This window comes from Lissotriton helveticus, chromosome 7 (genome assembly GCF_964261635.1).
Source record: "Lissotriton helveticus chromosome 7, aLisHel1.1, whole genome shotgun sequence".
NCBI classification, from domain to species: Eukaryota; Metazoa; Chordata; class Amphibia; order Caudata; family Salamandridae; genus Lissotriton; species Lissotriton helveticus.
Window position 1 is genome coordinate 791,612,650 of NC_136068.1, and position 22,750 is coordinate 791,635,399.

Sequence of the window (22,750 nt, forward strand, 5' to 3'; positions counted from 1 at the left end):
GCAAAAATCTGTTCTAAGTGATCCATGGAAATGTTTGCCAGATTTGGTGCAAACACGGCCCCCATACTGGTCCCAGAGCATTGTTGGTTATACACACCTTCTGAGGCAAAATAATCAACCTGGAGGGCAATTTTGAGCAAGGCAATGATGAAAGACGTGGGAACTTGTATAGGCTTCATTCTGGTCTCTAGCTATTTCTCTATTATCTCAATGCTGTCTTCCTGCAGTATGTTTGTGTACAATGACATTATATCTAAGGTTGCCAGCCAATCCATAGTGAAGTTATAGGGCATGCCATCTATTAAATTATTCCTATACATGCTGTCCCTTACATATGTTTCCTGTATGGGAACAAACTCCTTTATGAAAAAGTCAATGTACCTACCAATCGGTTCCAGAACTGAACCACATCCCAAAAGAATTGGCCGTCATGGAGGATTGGTGGAGCTCTTAGGGATTTTTTGGGGATAGTGTACAGAACAGGGGTGTGGGGTTTCAGCATTTAGGAAATCAAATTCCTTCTTACTGATGAAGCCTTGCTGTTTTCCCACTGTTGTAACTTTCAAAATTTCATTTTTAATGTCTGGCAATGGATTTTTGCTTAGTTTTTATAGTGTTTCTCTACACTAATCTGCTTCTGGATTTCCAAATCATAATCTTTTTTGGTCCTGAATCACAATGCCCCCCCCTCCTTATTGGCAGATTGGAAGATTATCTCATTGTCAGTTTTTAGTGCCAACAGAGCTTCTCGTTCCTGTAGGGTAATGTTGTAGGGTATAAAACATTTTTTAGTTTTAAGGTTGGCCAATCCCCCAAGCACTATTTTCTCAAATTTTATTAGCACTAGTTGCATCATTGAGTTTGGGGGATAGAAAGTAGAAGGGGACTTCAGACCTGTGACTGAGTCTTGCTATATGGATTCTCTGTCTTTAAAATACTGCTGTAGTCGTATTTTTCAAAAAAATTGGAAGAGTTCGGTTTTCAGATTGAAGAAATTGGTACGCTCAGTGATTACGTATGATAAACCCTTGCTTAGTAAGGACACTTCCGCCGAAGACAGTATATATTGTGACAAGTTAAAGATCGATATGACATCAGTCTATGTGTTACCTGCTCTAGAATGGCTGGGGACCCCATTGGTAATGCTTCCTCCTGGTCTGTCGCTCTCCCGGGTATTGATACCACGTATTGCCTTTGACTTTGCCACTTCTCTCTAAAAAAGGCTACTCTGGATGGTTCTCTGTGCAACTTGGACCCGGTTGTACGTCTGAGACTTCTGACCCCAGATGATTCTGAGAAAGCGATGGGTTGATTCCTTCTGAATCTACCCCATGCATTTTGTCTATTCTGTGTGCCTATTAAGGTGTAATAATCTTCTCTGAGATATGGGTAAGACATTTCTTAGTGACTTTGTGTGCTTTTTCTTTAGCTTAAATGTGTTGAACTCCTCTGTAGCTTTGTTTAGTTAATGTAGAAGTGCCTTAGCTTCTACTATTTCATCATCTCCTATAAGTTCGTTTTCTAATTCTTCCATTTTCTTGAGCTCAGCTTTTGCGTGTTCTACTGCCGTATTAGTGAACGGGTAGTGGAGATATGGCTGAAATTTCCCTTAAATGTTGGGTCTTCCCGAAAGATACCTGGAACGTTCCTAATTTGTAAACCCTGAGTAATAATGCCTACCTTAAGATACTCAGTTAGCATTCAAGCATGAAGCTCAGTTCTAACATGTTTTTTCTTGTCTTTTCCAATCTTTCCAATAGTTGTTGTTTGGGGCTCACACTTTTACTTGGTTGAGTGGAGAACAAAGATGGACCACTTATGTTTTTGCAACATATCGGTCAGTGTATAAGGGGGCTTCTCCTTCTACAAAGGAGAAAAGCCACACAACTAAATATATGGTACAAACAATGGTTGTTTAGTTAATATATTCAAAATTATACAAGTTTGACAAATAAACAGTCCAATGCGTCCCCAGTGAACATGTAACCTTGATGAAAAGTTTGTAAGGTATACATTTGGTTTCCTACAAGTTATTAAAGTGGACCATACCGAGAAGTTTGTAGTAGATACCAGCATCCTTGTATGATAATGGTCGCTGGTAAATGGTTTGCTTTATTGGTGTTGACGACGTTTCAACCCCTGAAGAAATGAGGGGTCTCTTCAGGACCTAATGGTATAGGGACATCTATAATGAAAGAGGAAAAAGTAATAATCAATTTGAGCCATGAAGGCAACAGCGTGGCTGTATTGGAATATGTTAGGGCAGCCTGTACCTGAGATGGACCATAGACTGCCAGCGTGAAGGATGTGCACCTCATGGAGTGATAAGTGAATAAATGATTACTCACATGGGACCCAGCCGGGCACTGCACATGTGGTAGAATGGATAAAATAGAGGAATATTAACCAGTGATCATGGTAGGAAAAACACAGTTGCTGAGCACCTATAAGTAAACAAAAGTCTTAACTAGTATTGAGCTTACCCCAGCGAGGGGAAGGGGAGCTGGCGAGGAGACTGAGGAAAGGGTAACTCAGTTGGATAAACAGGAGAACAGAGTCACAACAATGCTTGTTGCCCGAATGACCTACATGAAGCACAAGAAGGTGTTAACTGCCTATGCGGTTGGCACAAAATATAGAACTGCATTATTAACACTGTCATAGTTACCGGGTGAGAGAGATGTCAAGGATCAGTTTTCCGCAGTGTATGCAAATGCTCTCACTTGCGGTAGCCAAAATTGAAAGTGAGGTCACAACAATACGTGTACCTGAAACAATAGGGAGATAGGATGGATGTTATAATAAACTGCCGCATTAGCTAGAGATACCTACTGGCTTCAGCAGGAGATGAAAGGCCTCTTTCCAGTCTCTTTAATAGTAATCCGGAAAAACCGTGGTACATGCAGCTGCTACGCGTATCAGTAGAACTACGTGTGTCAGTATCCACTTGTGTAATGCCAAGATGTCGGGATCCGGGCTGCAGCTACATTCCTTCCTTGCACGTCAGGACCGGACGTCACGGCAGTCCTCTCAGTAGAAAGCTGCCTGACGTTGTGCTCTGGTTTTCGGCGTTCGCTCCGTGAAGGGCAAAAATGAGGAAAGGCCTCGTAAGTTGTTATCTGCTCTAATAAAAAAGGTGATCGGTGCAGTGCCAATGCTCAGAAGTGCACTATTGAAAATGAGACAGAGTGGCCTACAAAAAATTGATTTTATATTACTGTTAACATACAATGCACACAAAAGGGACATGCATGTCTTAGAGGAACTGAATAATGAAGATGGTAATGTTTTTGACCATATACCCCATGTAGTCAGCAGTAAGGAATTATTGTCACGTGGCGACTTAAAGATATTTTAACTGTTAGACCTGACACCCTTGGCGTGGTTTTCCCCTATCTTTTTGCCTCTGCCTCCTGTATTTTTGATGCTGTGCTGGATTTCGTTTTTGCTGGTTTAGATGCTTTGGACACTCTGCCACTGCTGATCAGTGCCAGAGTGTAAGTGCTCCCTATGGAAATTATCATATTGATTGGGTATACCTGATTGGCATATTTGGATCACCATGAAGTCCCTAGTAAAGTGCACTGTGTGTGCCAGGGCTGGTGATGACAGATGCTACTAGTGGTCCTGCAGCGCTGATTGCGCCACCCACACAAGTAGCCCTAAAATGGTGTCTCAGGCCTGCCACTGCAGTGCCTGTGTGCAGTCAGTGAACTGCCATGTCCTCCTGGCCAGTGTCCCCACTGGCTGGGCCTAACCCTTCCCTTTATGTACACATTGGTCACCCCTATGGAAGGCTCAAGGTACCCCCCTGGGCAGGGTGCAGTGTATAGGAAAGGTAGAGCATGTACTAGTGCAGGTAACATGCTCTGGTAGTGAGCAGCAGCCATTTTGTGTGCCCACTGTTGCAAGGTTATCTTGCTCCATAGACTAACATGGGGGAGGCTGGTCCCAATGGATACCAGCCTATCTTCTCATAGGAACAAGATGGGACATAAGTGATTGATATCCCTGAACTCAGAGTTTAATAACACATCTTTTAGGAAAGGTTGTTTTTAAATTCTGTGTTTGAGAACAGTACTTTTAGAAAGTGGCTGTTCTCTTGTCTAACCCTTCTGTGTGCCTGGGCCTGCTTGTGGATTGACTGTCTGGTTTGAGGGTGACAGGGGCTGGGGAGCCCCCGGGAGGTTGTTTGAGTCAGCCCGTGCTTGAATGACTGCATCTGCAACTAGAGTGGTGGGCGGAGATAGCACCTGGGAGTGAATAGGGCTGTGCCTGCCTGCCACAATGCTGGCTCCACCTCCCGCTGGGCGACTGTCACCTCTGCCCCTCACACTGAAAGGAAGAAGGAAGCCAGGAAAGCCCCAGTGCTCCAGCAACACCCAGAACTGGTTTAGACCAGGCTCAGGGCCCACTTGCACAAAGACTTCAAAGAACTTCAAAGACTTTTAGGGGTATAAGAGAAGGACCCCTGACAACAGAAAATCAGATTCTACAATCAAGAGGAACCTCTGCCAGAAGAAGGACTGCTGAAGAAATTAAGGAAGACTGCCCTTGCTGTGTGCTCTGGGGCTGACCTGTTTTGCTGTTCATCTAAAGGAGAGAAGAAGGGGACTTTGCTGTGTGCTGTGACCCTGCCTGCTTGATTCTTAGACTTTGCTGTGTGTCGCTAAAAAGAATCTCCAAGGGCCTGAGAAGAGCTGGCCTCCTGTTCCTGGAACCCAGGGTTAAAAGGTTCCTAAAGAAACTCCTTGACGCTGTAAGATCGTCTTCATTTCCAGCCTGCGCTCTGCAAACCATCTGCCAGCCGTGTGAGAGAAACGGTGTGTTTATCGACACACAACCGACGCTGGCCTTGGGACTGCTTCGCTTCCCCCGTGAGCTACTATCGGTGTAAGCTGCAAACGTTGAGGGTGACCTCTATCCTCTATCCATCCATCTATCCACTCACTCTTCTATTCACCAGCACCGTCTCTCACTGACGGCACTACCTATGCCTCCCACCCACCGCCTTCACCGCCTACGTCACCCACACCCCTCGCCCACAAACACGCCCACACTTTGAATGTCATCCCACTCATTAGCACCGCAGAACCTTCCAACAACGCTAGTATATCCCCCCCCTCGATACCCTGCCAGCTTTCCAGCTCACTACTCAACCAGTCACCAATGGCTCTCACCACCAACCCCATCCCCAATCCACCTACTGACCTGACTTTATCCACCCTCCAACAAGTCAAAGAGGATATTCTACAAATCAAAAAAGATGTCCACGCAATCAAAGACCTTCTCTCCTCACAGCCCAGTCTACCTCCCACCATCCCTCTACCCTACAAACGACGCACCCTCCCTACATACCCTCGCCTCCAACGACACCCGCGCTGGCCGACTATCCCCGTTCGCAATAACTCCCACCGCCCCCGTCGTGTCCTCAACCCACTGTCGGACCGCGACCTATGCTCTCTCCTACGCTCTTATGGCCCAGGTCCGGTAAAACACATATCCAACACACACATCCCCATACCCACAATTCTTACAAACCCTCTGAGGCTCCCAACACTCAACAACAGAGGTTCCGTCCCTAACAAACTCAGAAAAGTTCCACTCACTCTAGAAAGCTCGACCACCCTTCTCTCTCCCAAACTCAAATGCATCCTACTCAATTGCAGATCGGCCCAGAGACACTCCTCTGACATCGCTGATCTCGTCTCAGCTATGGATCTGGACCTAGCCATTCTAACGGAAACGTGGCTTACTGAAGCCTCTACCCCGATTATGGACATACTAGTCCCCCCCAATTATCACATCATTAGGCTGGACAGGTCCCCTGGCAAGACGGGCGGGGGAATTGCATGCATTTTTAGGAGCAACCTCTCCGTTACTAAAGTCAACTCCCCCTCCCTTTCCTCCTGTGAACTCCTCTGCCTCGACATCACCAGCGAGGGCAAACAAGTTTGTGCTTTACATCTCATCTATCACCCGCCTGGTGACAATCTCATATTCACCCAACAACTCATGGACATGATCACTTCCAATGCCGGTCGGCAGACCACCCAAGTCTACCTGGGTGACTTCAATCTCCACTGGAACGATCAGAAAGACACAGTGGTGAATAGTCTCAAAACTTTCCTTAATGCGCTTGACCTCACCCAAATATGCGATAGACCAACACACGACAAAGGCTCGATACTCGATCTCATCATCGCCAAAGAGAACTCTACACAACTGGAGGCGATCCAACCCTGCGACTGGTCAGATCACCTCATTATCACCTTCTTTATCAATGAAAAAGTTAAACCTAACCCGGCTCAACCAATCAAATCCAAAACATGGAAAAGGGACATGAAGAATCTTAACCCCTCTACCCTGACTCCACACATCGGCAATCTCCTCCTTCCCCCCTCAGGTGCCTCGGATGTTCAATCACTGACCGACCACTACCTTGACTCTATGAATACAATAGTCAATGAAGTCGCCCCACTGCAGCTGAAGAGAGTCTCCACCAAAATTTCTAACCCCTGGTATGACGATAGACTCAATGGCGACAGGCGTACTATGCGAATGGCAGAGCGCACCTGGAGATCGGACCCTTCAGCACTGGACCTCAAAAGGCTTAAGAACAAGAGAAATGCCTACTTCAGGAAAATAAAGCGCACAAAGTCGGACTTCTTTAGCCGCCAGTTGGACCAAGCAAAAAACAGGCCAAGAAAGCTGTTCGAACTAATCAAGACCCAAACAAAGGCACAACCCTTACAATCAAACAGCACAACAAGCGACACCCCACACTGTGAAGCCTTCTCTGCTTTCTTTAAGCTAAAGTCTGACAACATAAGAAATGACCTCATCATGGATGTAAGCCGATTCCCCAACCACACCAGAATGTCTAAAAATCAACCTAAAAACAAGGCATCCTGGCTGTACTTCGATACCTACTCGGAAGAAGCAATACACAAACTGCTCCGCACCTTGAAGCCCTCTAATCACCTCACAGACCCCCTACCTGCTAATGCTGTAAAAGACTTCATCCCCTTGCTCCTCCCTCTCTGGACCAAAATCATCAATAGCTCCCTACAACAAGGCCTAATTCCAGACTCCCTCAAGGTGGGGCAAGTCACGCCTATACTCAAGAAACCTACAGCTGATCCGTCTGACCTAAACAATTACCGACCCATCACCAACATCCCCACCCTGGCCAAACTGCTGGAGAAATGTGTCCAACTCCAACTAACAAAACACATTGATCAATTTGACCTCCTCAACCCTCATCAATCAGGCTTCCGAGCGAAACATAGCACGGCAACAGCTATGACACACATAATTGATGACGCCCTCCAAATTCTTGATCGCAATGAGTCCTGCCTCCTCATCCTTCTTGACCTCTCTTCAGCATTTGACACGGTCAAACATGAGAACTTGCTGGAGCTGCTAAGCACTAGAATGGGTCTATCGGGAACTGTTCTCAAATGGTTTTCATCCTTCCTTCACAACCGGTCTCAGAAGTTCAAGATCGACAATGTGCTATCTACACCTGTGCCTGCAGATCTAGGTGTCCCACAAGGATCCTCCCTCTCCCCCACACTGTTCAACCTCGTCATGGAACCGCTCGCCACCTTGCTCCAAGCTTCCAATGTCCAATTCCATATGTACGCCGACGACACACAACTTTACCTAAAGCTGCAATCCCCGGAAGATATCAAACATCTGAACTCCACACTTATTAACACTCAATCTTGGCTGGCCGATAATCACCTCAAACTAAATGCTCGGAAAACTGAGTTCCTACTCATCTCACCCCCGGCGAAAATTTCCACCACCCAAACCTGGCTCAATAACCTAACAGCACTCAATGTCCAACCTACCATCGTGGATTCGGCGAAATCCCTAGGCATCATACTCGACGCCAAGCTCAACATGCAGCAGCACGTTAGCAAAGCCACAAAAGGAGCTAATTTCCAAATCAACACACTGAGGAAAATTAAACCTTTCCTCCCTGCCGAAGACTTCCAAACTGCTGTACAAGCTCTAGTCATCCCTCGAATAGACTACGGAATTGTGGCCCTCAGCGGACTCCCGCTATCCACTACAGCACCCTTAAGAGCCTACCTGAACGCTGCCGCGAGACTCATTACTGGCTCAAGAAAACACTCGCATATTTCACCAGACTTAAAGTCTCTAAAATGGCTGCCTTTTGAAGCTAGAATACAGCTAAAAATTGCAGTTATGACACACGCGGCCGTGCACCACAATGCACCCAACTACCTCGCTCAAACGTTGTCTATATCAGGAGGTTCGAGATCCAATAGAAGTACAAAAAATCTACTCCTGAAACCTCGTAGATTCCGGAAAGAGAAAACATACAAGCGCTCCTTCTCAGGAATGGCACTCAGGATCTGGAATGCGCTCCCTCCTGAAACCAGGCTTATCTCCTCCACTGCACTCTTCAAGAAAGAGGTGAAAACCATCCTTCTGGCCAAGATCTCCTGAACCTTATAGGTGCTGGATCAGAGACTCTGCATTGCTCTGTATCTCTGTTCACCTTGTCCTTTGGCACTATACTTCTACTTGATGGGGGACACTATTACGCTACTCTCTTAATACCGACCAATATATGATACACTTTGGTTTACTGATTCACTCTCCCGAAGCCCCCACTCAGTGTTCTCTCTACACTAAGACATTGGTATAAGCCATCCACACACCCAAGGTGTACCTGAACACCTCTGTAGTGGGATCAATGACTGGTGCCATCTTATATTACTTGTTTACCTGTTTGTATATTGATATGTTTTATGTATGTTATTATTATCCTACCATGTCGGTGACTATTATACTGCTTCCATTATCTCTGTTCATTCCTACTGCCCCTACCCTGTCTTTGTGAAGCGCTCTGATATCTGTAAGGATCTTGTTCGCGCTATATAAAACTTTGAATAAATAAAATAAATAAATCTTGTGCCCTGTGGGGGGACTGCAGGGCCCTGAATCGCCAGACCTGCGCATCACCGCCGCGGCCCGGGACACAGAACAGCTGAGGAAACACACTGCCAGCGGCCCGGGGCCCGGGGCCCGTGAGTAGCATCGGAGCGGCCGCGCTGGGATTGGCTCGCTCTGGGGGGCTCGCCTGGAAAGGCCGCGCTGCAATTGGTGGATCGCCAGAGACTGCACGAAGGGGCCGCGCTCCTATTGGCCCAGAACCGGGAAGGCGTGCAGCATCATCAGAGGCTCGTCCCGAGAGCCGCACACGGATTCATTCAGCGCCTGTGCCCATCTGAGAGAGAGCCGTCAGCAAGGAAGTGACTACGGAGGTGCCACCTGACCGCGAGCGTTAACGAAGTAGCCAAAGCACCAGGTAACGCTAGGGAAAGAAGTCCCGAGCCAAGGTGTATCCGGACCTGAGGGGGGGAGTGAGCTGTAGAGCTGCCTTGCTGCCTAGTTAACCATGGCCACGCTGAGAGCGCCAAGTGCTTTGGGGGCAGGAAGATAGTACTGTTGACCGCGAGTCACGCGGGAAAACACCGGCAACTGCAGAAACTGCCCCCCAGTGTCCAGTGAGACACTTCAGTTGAAACAGCGCTAAAGAGTAACATTGAACTACCTTAGAGGGTTTTAGCCTGCTACAATTGCTTATGGGAACCTGGTGAGACTAATAGTGAAATATTTTAAAGACTTCCTAGAAATGGTGCAACCGTATTAGAACGAAGAAATAATGTGCTGCATTGCTTTTTAAACTTGCTAAACTAGATAAAGATATATTTTTCATATATACCTACCTGTGTGGTCTCAGTTTGTGGTGTGTTTAAGAATCACTGTGTGTGTTAGGTGCAAATACTATACACATTGCCTTGGGGATAAGCCTGTCTGCCCGTGCCAAGCTACCTAGGGGGTGAGCAGGGGTTATCTACTGTGGATATCCTTTTACCCTGACTAGAAGTGTGGGTCCCTACTTGGTCAAAGGTACTGACCTCTGCCAATTAGAGACCCCCAGTTCTAACAGTAACGTACTGATAAGGCAATAGGAGACACTATTACAGTCATAATCTAAAACATTTGGTACAACTTTTACGGACTATGTGGAGATTAAAACATATTTTTATAGCATATTGCTGAACTATAGACATTGATAGACAATGCAGATACAGCAAAGGGAAACAGTGTTAGGTAAACTATTTATACAGACAAAACCAGCGCACTTTGTAGTTCATTCATTTTCTTTTAGTATATAAAGTGCCATTTATACAAGACAGACAGCTAACTTGCATGAAGAGATGATGTTTACATTTTACTTCAGTATGCAACCCTCTCCATTCTTCAACTGAATTCAAACCCTGCGCTATCCAGTTGGTTCTTCCTAGCCAGCGAAACTCTAATCTCTGCAGGGTTTGTGCCATATCACCACCTCTTTCTGGGATTTTGGCCTTGTCAATTATCTGCCACTTTATCTCATCTGCTCTATGGTTGTTATCTGCAAAATGCGTCACTAGTGGTGCATTCGGTACTGAGCATCTAATGCGACTGCAATGTTGTCCAATGCGTGCTTTGATTGGTTGCTGTGTCTGCCCAATGTACAATAGCTTACATGGGCACCATATGCAGTATAACACATTGCGTGTGTTGCAGTTCAAGAAAAATTCTAGAGTCTGTTTGACATTTTTGTGTTCAAATGTGTTTGTGTCGAATGTAAAAGCACATGCAACACAGTTTCCACATTTGTAGTGTCCTTTCAGTTCTGGTAAACCCCATGATGATTCTATGGGCCCAGTCTTCCTCACAGTGCTGCTCTCACCGGAGGAGCGTATTAAATGGTCTTCAATATTTTTTCCCTGTTTAAAAGCAAACATGTATATCAATCTAACCCTTATTTAAATTGCGATTGTGCATACAAGTATTATTAATATATACATTGTTCCACAGGAACCATTGTTTCTATTTATACTACATGTAACCTGGTTCCGCGTGAGTAGGGTTTTCCTTGTTTTGTTTTTAAGTCTGTGTGATGTGAGGCACTTATGCAGCATTCAATGTTACATGTCATAGCAGATGATTGTTCAGTATAGTTAGCAATGTGTCTTGATATGGGTCCTTGCCATATCAGTTACACTACGTTGTGAGACAATGCATGTCCTTTGCACACTTTGCACATCTTACTGTGGCAAATCCCTATGGCATAAAAGCAATTGCAGGACGAATAAGGCACACTAATGTATAGTGAAGGTGACATGTATACCCATCCTATGTGTACCAAAGAGCATTGGTCCCAAGCATACTAAGTACTCACATCGTCATACCCAGACGTGCCATGGTGTTGCAATTGCATTGTGCAACCATTGGCCTGCCTTTGTAATTAGGGCTTAGTACATCTAAAATGATAGATACTAGGCATGTGTATATTCACTCTAAGTTGCAAGATGAATTTAGCTTGTAGGAACTGCTACCTTAGATGTTGTGTAAAAAATGATGTTTCTTGATGATGGTACCTGTTCCTAGCAACCATTTGACTGGCAGTTGTCCCCAGAGCAGCTGAGGCAGCACAACAAAAGAAAGGATCACTACTACCACCTCAGAAAAGTTGCAAAGGCACACAGGGCCATGAAGGAATGGTACGAGGGGGAGTAGGCTCAGTGCAAGTGGTTAAGCTTTCTGCTCGGGCCAACAACACCTGACAAGGGGACATCTGGCAGAAATTTACCTTCCAACAGAGGTACCTCCAAGCCACCAGTACCTCTTACTTCCACCAGCAGGCCATCACAAGCACCTGGACATACACCTCAGGCGACAGGAGGGCCTAGCTCTTTTGAACTGGACCTGAGGATGGACATTAATGATCTGAATTTGCAGGTGGCAGTTTTGGAAACAAAATGGACCAGCCTTTGACACTCCTCCATGAGATCAAGCATGCAGTGGGAAGTTCCAAGCAACCATAGCCACAGGGACCCTTTCTTCCCTTGCCCCTGTATGAAGCTTCAATGTTGTACATATTGTTTTTATATTTTAGTTAGGTTAGTGTAGTCATAGTGTAGGGATAGTGGTTTTAGGGGTTTTTAACGGGTGGGTTCTATTTTTCGTCGGTAAGGATACTTTTAGTTTTTTTGAGGTGGGGTTGAGTGTTTCATACTTATAAAAATAAACAAATATACATTTTACAAAAATACAACAAAATATTTGATTGCTTAGGATTCTATCTGTAGGTAGTTATTGTTCGGGTGTGGTTTACGTTGTCCTTTTGTTTTTTTGCAATAGCTTACATATTTGTCTTATCACTTGCAATGTATATACGCAGTTCGTGATTTTGTGAGTCACTATTATATAGTCTTTGGGTAAACCTATGAATCCTAGCTGGTCTTATGTGTCTTATTTTGAGTTGTGTTGATAATAGTTTTGTTTATGCATTTTAGCCATCAATTTTAAACAGCCCTTAAAAGTTGCAATACTTGCCGGGTACTGCACTTTGTATGTTTTTAACACCTTCAATGCTATGGAGATTTTTCTCCTACGCTGAAGATCCTGATTTCCTATTATTCATGACAAGGTCAGCTCGTCATAAGCACACATTCAGTCTACTGCATGACGAGGTGACCTTGTCATTAGCATCCAAGGGGTTAAGGAGGCATGCTGCTTTAAGTGTGGGGCATACAACATTGGGGTTTCCGTACTTGGGACCTTCAGATGCTTGTAAACTAACGTAATGCCTTCAACGTCATCGGTGGAGGCGAGTGGCAGGTATGAGCATGATTGCTTTTGCTCAAGACGACAGAAACTGGAACTTACTCCGCAGTTAGCTTGTAGACTGGTAAGCGGAGAGAAGGCTAGCGTACAGTGAAGCATGTAGTACACTTTTTGTTGTCACAGGGGACATGGTAACGAACTAGCAGATTGTGTGCAAGATAAACATCCAATGCCAATCTCGGCGTGTTTGTACAAAGGAACTAGAACCGATGCTCGAGTTTATGTAACGTTCACTGGCATGTCACATTTTTAAATGGGGAACGCATTAATCGACTTACCACACTGCAGGGTTAAAAGCCTCATGTAAGAAGCTTAGATTTCAAGGACTGCCAGTCATCTGGATCATTGATATCAGCACATTCATTGCATTCAATCAGATTTGTGCACGTCGGCAGTATGGTGGCGAGAACATAACAAAAAGTTGATCATTGGCTCTTGACGGAGGGACACAGGCACAATACCTGCATGTGTATGCTTTTTTTTAAAACTATTGACTCACAGGTATCACTGTGTGTGGCTCAAACACACAGGGGCATATTACCAATGATTAGCGATATTTATCGCTAACGAGGCTTAGCGACACATTTTTTAACGCTAAGCATCGCCGGAAATTATCGCAGAGATAACTTGCTATTAGCAAGGTTTATCTCAGAAGTGATAAAAATCCTCGCGCTAACTGCTATATGAGAGATTATTGCTGGAAAACCAACGATAATCTCTCGAAGTTTGGCGTTAGCTTGATGATAGGGGCTCACAAACTTAGCCATGATATCCACCTTCCGTAGGATATCATGGCTAAGTCAGGAAAATACCAGGTGTAAAAAAAGCAGTGCTAACCGCGGTTAGCGCTGCTTTTTTTATCACTAAAAGGGTTAGCGAAATTCTTGATAATAGGATAAATGTCGCTTAACAACATTTCTCCTATTATTTTTCTCTGGAACGCCCCCTTTGCATCTCATTAGAGATGCAAGGGGAAGCGTAGAGAAAAAGGGTGCTAACATGCAAATTTGCGTGTTATCACCCTGTTGCTGATAGGGAGATCATTTTATCCCCGCTTTCCTGGCTTTTAAAGGCAAAAAAGCAGAGATAAATCCCTTGATAATATGCCCCACAGTTTCGAAATCGGTATATGCAGGTACTGACATTCACAGACTTACATAGACATTCGTATTGCTTTAGCTTTTAATATCGAGACCCCTGAGGAAGGGTCATTTGACCCCTAAGTGCATTGAGCACAGGTATACCTCATTATGAATTACATGATGTATGGTTGGAAATTTAGTAACAAACACTGAAAATTAACAAAGAAATTGCATTCAGCAACATAAAAACTAAATTGAAGGATAAGTGTGAATAAACAACACTGAAACACCATGGAAGATTATGAAGAGTATTATTTAAAATGTATGTTTTGGAGTTTGGAAGAAAACCTTCTTTGGTTGGATGAGAAGTGCGACCAGGGCAGGCTAGTGGTGATGCACTACCAGCACACAGGCTCACAATTAATCAGTGCAATACTGGAGACATTGTACACCTATCCTGGTGGGCACACAGAAAAAATTAAAAAGCTATGGTGAACTGAGTTAAAAGAGAGGGTGGTTTGGCAATACATTCATTCAGATCTTGTTCCTGCCACGTTGTGAGCACAGCCAAGTGCAACAGTACTCTGTAATTCCACCCTAAATTGGCTGCGATTGATGAAGATAATCTCTGAGGCCCCTGGACATTCACTGAACAGTTGGTCATCAGTTATCTCCCATTTACTGAGGCTATGAGTGCTGAAGATGACACATGCCCACATTAACTGAGCTGTATTTCAGTGGCCTCCTTGCAGAACAGGGCTTACCCTGGTGGTTCCACATCATGCTGATCTCCCCAGCGGAACACACGTTTGAGTGGCCGTTGCAGCTTCTGCCCAACCAGCTCCAGTATGTTAGCAACGAGGGTGAGGAAGGTGTTGATAAAGGCTGGCATATCCATGGGTGTTGCACTCACCTGTACAGCTGTGCCATGAAGATGTATCAAGGACATGAGTCTAGCCAGGTAATCCCCGGGGTTGAGAAAGTCATTGTCCCATCCTCTGAGAAATGAATGGTCATGTTTAGTTTGGCCATCAAATCTCTGCCCAGGAGATTAGTTGTTGATGAAGGGTGATATAGTACCTGCCCTTTCACTTGGCTACCTCCCACTTCTAACTGTAGGGGTTTCGTGAAGGGGACCCTCATGACCGTGCCCGAGAATCCATATGTGACCATGGAGCCCCTAGACAGGGGCAGAATCCCTTCCTTTAAACAGGACTTTGTTTTCAATTCAGACGCTGTAGGGTGCATTATTTATCAATATCGCCACAATCGGCTCCTCATTGAATCACTGGATTACTGATAATAATGGACACTTGGGAGTGGGGGGTCTGGTTTTCACCCGATGTGCGTGGGCCGACCTGCGTTTGCCTGGCTGTTTACCTGGTGTTGTGAAAGAAGGGGATGAGATGGCTTGGTCCTGGCTTGGGGGGTTTGCTGTACAACTTCCTCTACCCTCGTGACTACTTGTTGATTCCTCCCTGAACCTCTACGGCAGTACCCCTATTGCTGCCTCGCCTTCTATGCCATTGCGGCTACAGCTGTTTTGACCAGGGCCACCTTCTCCCATTGCAGAATTTCTACAGAGGCTTCCTGGTCAAGTTCCCCTTTCTTCCTACTTACGCTCATTTCCCTTCTTTTCTCTACTTGCCTCCTTTCCCACCTAATGATGCATTGCTGCAGGCAGGAGATCTCAGTCGGGATTTCCTGTCCCATATCTGATGCAATCCTCCACCTTAGCCATGTCCTCTGGCTCAAATGACCCCCCCCCCCCTTCTGCCTCCGGTATATTGTGGAGAATATTGCATACATTTCTAATCTGATCAATAACTGCACATGTGAATCCTCACGCACACCGGCCCACCTAATGGAATCTACTTTTTTGCCAAAGTGCTTTTAGTGGACTAAGATTTTACTATATGGAAAGATAGATGGCCATTTGCTGATGAAGGAGAAGAGGTTAGGACTGAATGGACAGCTGCAAAGACATAAAAAAACAAACCCTAGACAACAATTGCCCCCACATCCTTGGGTTTTTGTCCTTTACCAGTTACAACCAGACAAGATAATTGTTTCCTGAGGACAATGCTTACGTTTCTTTCAGTGCTAACAGGATATGTTAAGCCCACAAACTGGCATTGGCATGTGCATATGTTGTAGTTAGGTGGTAGTCTGGTTCTTGTTAGTTAAGTTTGCTTTATGATAGCAGATTTTATGGCAAGACTGCCATTGGTTGAGTTGCAGACACACAGTCACCTAGGGAACAGATGGCATGACTGTGCGTTTGTTCGCTGCTAGTTGATTAGTCCAGTGATATCAATATTACCAGATATAAGGCTAGGCAAGAATGATGAGAGTCTTACAGTTGGAAGGTGAGGGCTGTTTGTCCACGCAGAGGGCGCTGTTTTGTAGGTGAGGGTCACACTGATTATTACTGTGATTCAGCATGAGGGATGTTAGTATCAGCATTTTCTTGATGTCAAGGGGTGAGTCTGAATTAGGTTTTCAACGACCTCCTCAGTTCTTAGCCTGAAACTGCTCTCCCCTGATGGCATGCAAAAACGTGACTCAACAAAATGCCTCACTCAGGGTCGGCTTTGGGATTTACAACTAGTTCAGGGGCACCTGTTGCTGACCTTTGAGGTAGGTTGAGGGGGCCCTGTGTTAAAAAATAACTTATGGCCAGGTGCTGCAGATAACTCTGGTGATTAATGTTCCTGCTTGAGAGAGATCCGAGTTTTGTCTAGTGACAGTGGTGACCCATCCTAAAGCAGTGCAAAGAGTTAATATGCCCTGCGGCGGCTGGATCAGGTAAGCGCAGTGGGGCAGGGCTCGGCAGGGGGGAAGCTAACAGACGATGGAAGAGAAATAATTAAATAAATAAATAATACCTTTTCTGTCGTCCGTCTGCTTCCCCCTCCCGTGCCCTGCCTTGCCTCACCCCACCGCACACCGTGCTTATCTGAGCCAGCCACCCCTGAATATGCCTGCTGCCAAGAACATATACCATGAAGATCACAGAACAAAAGGACATATTTACAAGGGGTTGTCACCACTAGAATGTCACTTTTTTGACATTCTGGTGGCGATAACCCCTTCACCTTATTTACAACGTGCAGTTAACCACTTAATGTGGTGCAACGCTGCCTTATAAATAATGCTCTTATTCATGCATCACTTAGCATGAAAGGGGCAGGCAATGGGTGTAGCAGTGGGCAGGGACATCTTCCTGCACATGAACAATCATTACCTGCAATGCAGGCACTCTTATACTATAGTGCGAGGATGCTTGCGTTGGCGCTCGGCAGCTAAATTTAGCACCAGCGGTAGAGGAAACGCAGGGGTGCGCTGTATTATTGTAAATGCAGTGCATCCCTGCGATTTTAGAACGTGGGAGCGCAGCGTTACCAATTTGGCATAACACCACGCTCCGCCATTCTGTTGTGAATATGACACTAAGTGTGAGAGAAATAGGAGTATTGCTATGAAATAATTTGAAATGCAGATGAGAGGCTATGTAGAGATTATGGGTATTGTTGGAGGGTGGTAGTGAGGGAATTTGAGCAGAAGGGGGTAACTGAGGGCGGACGACAACAAGATTGCCGCACTTGGCGCCAACAGCGCTAAAACCGGCCCTGGCTTTACCCTGTCGGGTTGCTCACATTTTTTTTTACAATGATAAGGCCAGCAGAGGCCTATTTTGAAATCTACATGAGGTGCTACATTCTTCCTGACTCTGTGGTCCAATAATTTCTTGCAGAAGGGTATTGTGTGACAGTGATATAGATACATGTACAAGCGCCACGTAGGCCCGTAGGCAGCAGCACAGGCGTGGGTTCGGGGTCTAGACAGAACTGTCTTGTCACCCGGTTGTGTGATTTTGTAATTATGTAGCAGTTCTGTTGCTTCCGTTCAAACGGACCAGTATATCTTTCTAATTTCAAGCGACATGCATGACAGCACGTTCAAAAATATGTGAGACGTCTGCAAAACCTTTCTGGGCACTGTACAATGCAATATTTCGCGCCTGTTTGCATGCTCCCACAGCAACGGCAGAGGTTGCTGCGGGCACGGAGCCCAGAACTGCCAGCTCTAGCCAAGTGTGTCTGACCTACTTTTGAAACTTTCATTATTTAATAAAATGTTGATATTTGCTTTGATGAGGCCAAGTAGTGCGTTGAGGATTCTGATGAAACTAAGAATCTGCACTAAACATCACACGCGGTAGAAAAGGAAGAGCTTTGCAAAGGCGTCGTGTTCCCGAACAACCCTGGCATTATAATGTAAATTGTGAGCATTAACTTTGCAAGTATTAACGAATGCTGCCATAAATTTAAGCAGGGCTTCTGGGAAAATGAATGATGTCCTTTCTACTGTATAGCATGATTGCACGCTGTAATTCGAAGTGTATGCCTTTGATTTTGGAGGGCTGGGGCATTATTCACAACACTGTAGCAATAACATTCAACTACATTTTCATATAAGTTGAGTTTAGAATGAAAAATTGCAAGAAGATTTATGATAAAAACTAAAAGTAAAATGAGGTTGTGAATGCTGAATAATACACGCTTGTTCTTTTTTGTGGGAGAGAAATCTGCTTTATTACAGAAAAACTTAGGGGCATATTACCAAGGGTGGCAATAGGCAATTATCGTCGGATTAGCGGCTGCTTTTGGCCGCGAAACGGCGATAATTCTATCGCTCTATTAGCAAGCTGTCGCTAACTGATGTTAGCGACAGCTTTTAGGCGATAGCGAGCGGTTTGGGGCCCGCTTTGCATGTCAGGGATATTTATCGCTAATGACATGCAAAGTGGGCATACCCAACCTGTTAGCGACTGAAAGCAGTCGCTAACGTCGCTATCGCCTATTAGCAAGGCAGGCGTAGCGATGGAAATATTCCCACTATCGCCAAAAACCAACACCTGCTCAGACCAGTTCTTAGCCATGTTATCCAATGGGAGGTGGATAACATGGCTGAGAGCATTTCGTCGCTAATGTGTGAATATCGCTGTTTTCTCAGCGATATTCACGCAGTTCGCCGCTATCGCTGGATATTTTAGCACAATGGAGAAAAACATTGCTAATAGCATAATTTCTCCGCTAACATATCCGGCGATATGCAGCGATAAAAAAATCGTCGCTAAGCCTATTTAGCGATAAATATCGCTATTTGTTGGTAATATGCCCCTATGTGTTTGCAGGTTATATGTGTAGATAGCAAATGTCTCCTAACTGCAAATAGCACCACCAAAGCAGTTTATGTGATAAGGCCCTTAAATGTTTGAGGTTAGTTCAATTAATTGTAAATATTGTCCTTCAGTTTGATTATACTGTGCCAAACATTCCATTTTAAATATGTATATATTTTTTTAAATGAAAGCAACTCTGCCTTACACGATATGTTTTAATGCAAGTTACTTCTGAAGGCATAGGTTTTATTGCTCAAGTTTCATTTAAGTTTCCAGCAATGGACATGATCTGGTGCACCCAGCGACCCGATATTATTCCTGTTAGCAGAGACCATGTGGAGAAGGGTGAGTTTTAAGATAGCCATGTACATTTGTTAGGTATGTGACAACAAAAAGGTTCCAGAGGGTCAAAAAAAGGGTGTGAGTCTATGGTGAGCAAGGAACAAACAGTGAAGAGATAACCCCAGACCGACTACTGAGATGGTTCACAGTGACAACCTAGTGGATAATCAAGAGTACAATGGATGCTCGAAAATACCCATCAGTCACCACTCGAGACCGCCCTTCATCATTTGGGATTTTATTGAAACCATCCTTATCATTAGGTAGTGTCATAGAACGTGAGGAGACTCGGTGGTAAGTAGTACTCCCCCGCTGAGTAGTCAAGGTATGGTTTATCACTTACAAAGACTGGTAAGTGGTTAAGGCGTAGTGTGACTGAGGGTGTGCAGTGCAAAACCAAAATAAATGTGAAAAGAAGAAAAAGTGTCTAAAATTGGATAAGGGAGCATGGAACAGACTTTATTGAAGTAATGCTCGCTTTGCCAGATTAAAAATTATTATGTATAGACAGTTTGAAAAATACGCTGTCAAGAGGTGGAACCAGGCCAACATGTTTCAGCAATTAACGGACATGATTGTCCTTGCTTTCATCAGGACCTCATAATAAACATGTGCTACTGCAAACAAATTAAATGAGTGAGTATAAAAAGACAAATATTACAGTTCACCTGCAGTCTAGTGTTGTTCACTGTAAAATCAAAAGGACAAGGGTCAGATCTCTGACTGATTGCATTGCTCACTGTCACTCACAAATAGAACTAGGGACACGAAATGTAAACCTTAGTTCAAGTCAATCAATTGACTGCTCATACTCATGAAAGTAGTTAGTTTAAGTACTCAATATCAGGATGTGAAATTCATATGCCCAATAGAATAAAGACACATCTTACCATAGACTGTGGGACGTGAAGACCTCACCCCACCTGGCAGTGGCTCAGGATAGGAGTGAAGCACCGCTCTAAGAAACATGCAAATCAAAAGAAAACATGTTTTACCACACTGTGCAAACAACCTTCCATCAACAGAAAACCTCCGACACCCCATCAACAAGGAGGGCAGGTCAAAGGTATAATATGATCAACCAACGTTTTTAGAGTGGTAATAGACCTCTTAAAGTAGTCTTATCTTTCAGAGCCCTTATAGACCAATAATACGTTCTGTGTTGAATTCTGGGAATGTAGTCTCAGAGCCTGAGTCATTCGAAATCTACTACAGCGGGGACGCGTGTCCGCGTAAGCCTTTCTGTAGTGCACCCGCCAAGGAGTACAAAATCATACAAACTCAACTCCAACTAAACTGAAAATAATGCCCAAATGATCGTAAGCGCTGAACGCGCGACTCACCTAACCGTCGGTACTTCCTGGCCGGCGTCTGAACCGACTGGGGAGGTGCCGACCGGCTGGGAACTCCATTGTTAAAAGGGGAACGGTGATTTGCCCGGTGTTCACGTGACCGGCAAATACTCGTTCCTGATTTGTTACCGTGAGTGAAGAGCTCGCGCTAGCTATTGGTTGTGAGGCTTCACCATGGTAACCAGAGTCGGAATAGTATCCTCCGGCCGAATTACAATTATATTATCGTCTGTGAAAACAAGTACTTCAACAACTAGAAAGTATACTGTATGGGTCAGCTGAAATACTAGTAAGAGTAAGAACAATATAGATTTGCTCAACGATCACTGTCATGGACATGCAATGAAGGGAAAGATCACGCAGGATGTTTAAAAGGTAAACATCCCCGCAAGAAGCAAAAAAAGGAGGGTGTCAGTCTGACCGATTGATGGTTCAATAATCTCATTGTCACATGATGGTGGATATATTGTGTGAAGCAAACTCTCAAATACAGTGATGGTACAGTTCCCTTGTTCATTAGGAAAAAAACCAGACAGGTGTACTAAGTAATGGCTCGTTACTGATCAACACAAGGGTAGGGACACTGGTAGGGAGATACTGTTCTTCAAAGGGATTGCGAATCAAGGAATACCGGCTCACAATTATAGACTGGACCAAGGGATATCGTCGTTGAGTCCCTGTTTATGGGTGTTCAGCTTCAGGATCCATTTTTGTTCCTTGGTCAACAAAAATGTTGCTATATCTACAGTGTGGGAAGGAATGAAAGGTTGTTCTAACACGGTCCATTCAAATTCGGTAGGCAAATGATTTGTTTCCAAAAAATGGTTGGTTAGTTTGGTAGCTTGTCTCCTGCGCCGGATGGTGCTTTTATGTTCCGATATTCTGATTCGTATCTTGCGGGTGGTCATGCCCACGTACTTGAGTCCACATGGGCAAACGATCAGATACACTAGTCGGTCGCTGTTGCAGTTAGTGAATTTTATTTGTTTCCATGGTCTAGATGTTCCTATGTCGAGCTCCAACAATTTTCTTGTTTGTGGGCATGCCTGACATGACCCACAGGGGTGATGTCCTGCAACCGGAGGAAGATCCCAGAGTAGTCCAACAGCCCTAGGTTGGACTTCAAGAGGTCTCGTGTGGACTAATCGGTCTCTCAGGTTAGAACCTCTTTTGAAAGAGAACAAGGGCTGCTGTAAAGTTAGTTGTCCAGAATTAAGAATGGGCCAATGTTTTTTGGTCAATTTTTGAATCCTGTTTGACAAAGTTCCAAATGTCTGTACAAATGTGAGTCGTTCCAGTGGTGCTTTAGGCGTCTTTGGTTCTAGAAGGGCTAGACGGTTATTATTCATAGCCCGTTTCATAGATAGTTTAACAAGCTTAGGTGGATAATTACGCTTGATCAGCTGATCACATAAGGTGTTGGCATGCTCTTTGTAGGCTGAAGGAGTAGAGCAGTTTCTTTGAACCCTCAAAAATTGTCCAAAGGGAAGATTTTCCTTCAAGGATCTGGGATGGTGGCTATCGTACAGTAGAAGTGAGTTCCTTGAAGTCGGTTTTCTGTACAGTTCTGATTGTAAACCTTCCGGAGTAGCCGATATTAGAAGATCCAAGAATGCAAGTTGGTGACCACCTATCTCAATGGTGAACTTAAGAAAGGAATTCCTGGCATTGAGCCAGTCGAGGAACTCGAGACATCTCTCCCTGGTACCACGCCATGTCACTAGGACGTCATCGATATACCTTTTCCAGGTTTTCAGGTTATCGATGTAAGGATTGCGATTGTTGAAAATATGTTGCTGCTCGAAGGAATGCACATACAGGTTCGCCAGACTGGGAGCGTAAACGCTTCCCATGCTGGTGCCCGATACTTGCAGGTAGATCCTGTCCTCAAATTGAAAAAAATTCCGTTTCATGGCCAAGGTGGCACAGGCCATGATAAAATGTACCGGTGTTATACTGTTGAGTTCATGGGAGTCCAACAGGGAATGGATCACCTCTAGGGTCTCACACCCTTTTTTTGACCCTCTGGAACCTTTTTGTTGTCATATATCCTTGGGGGTCGT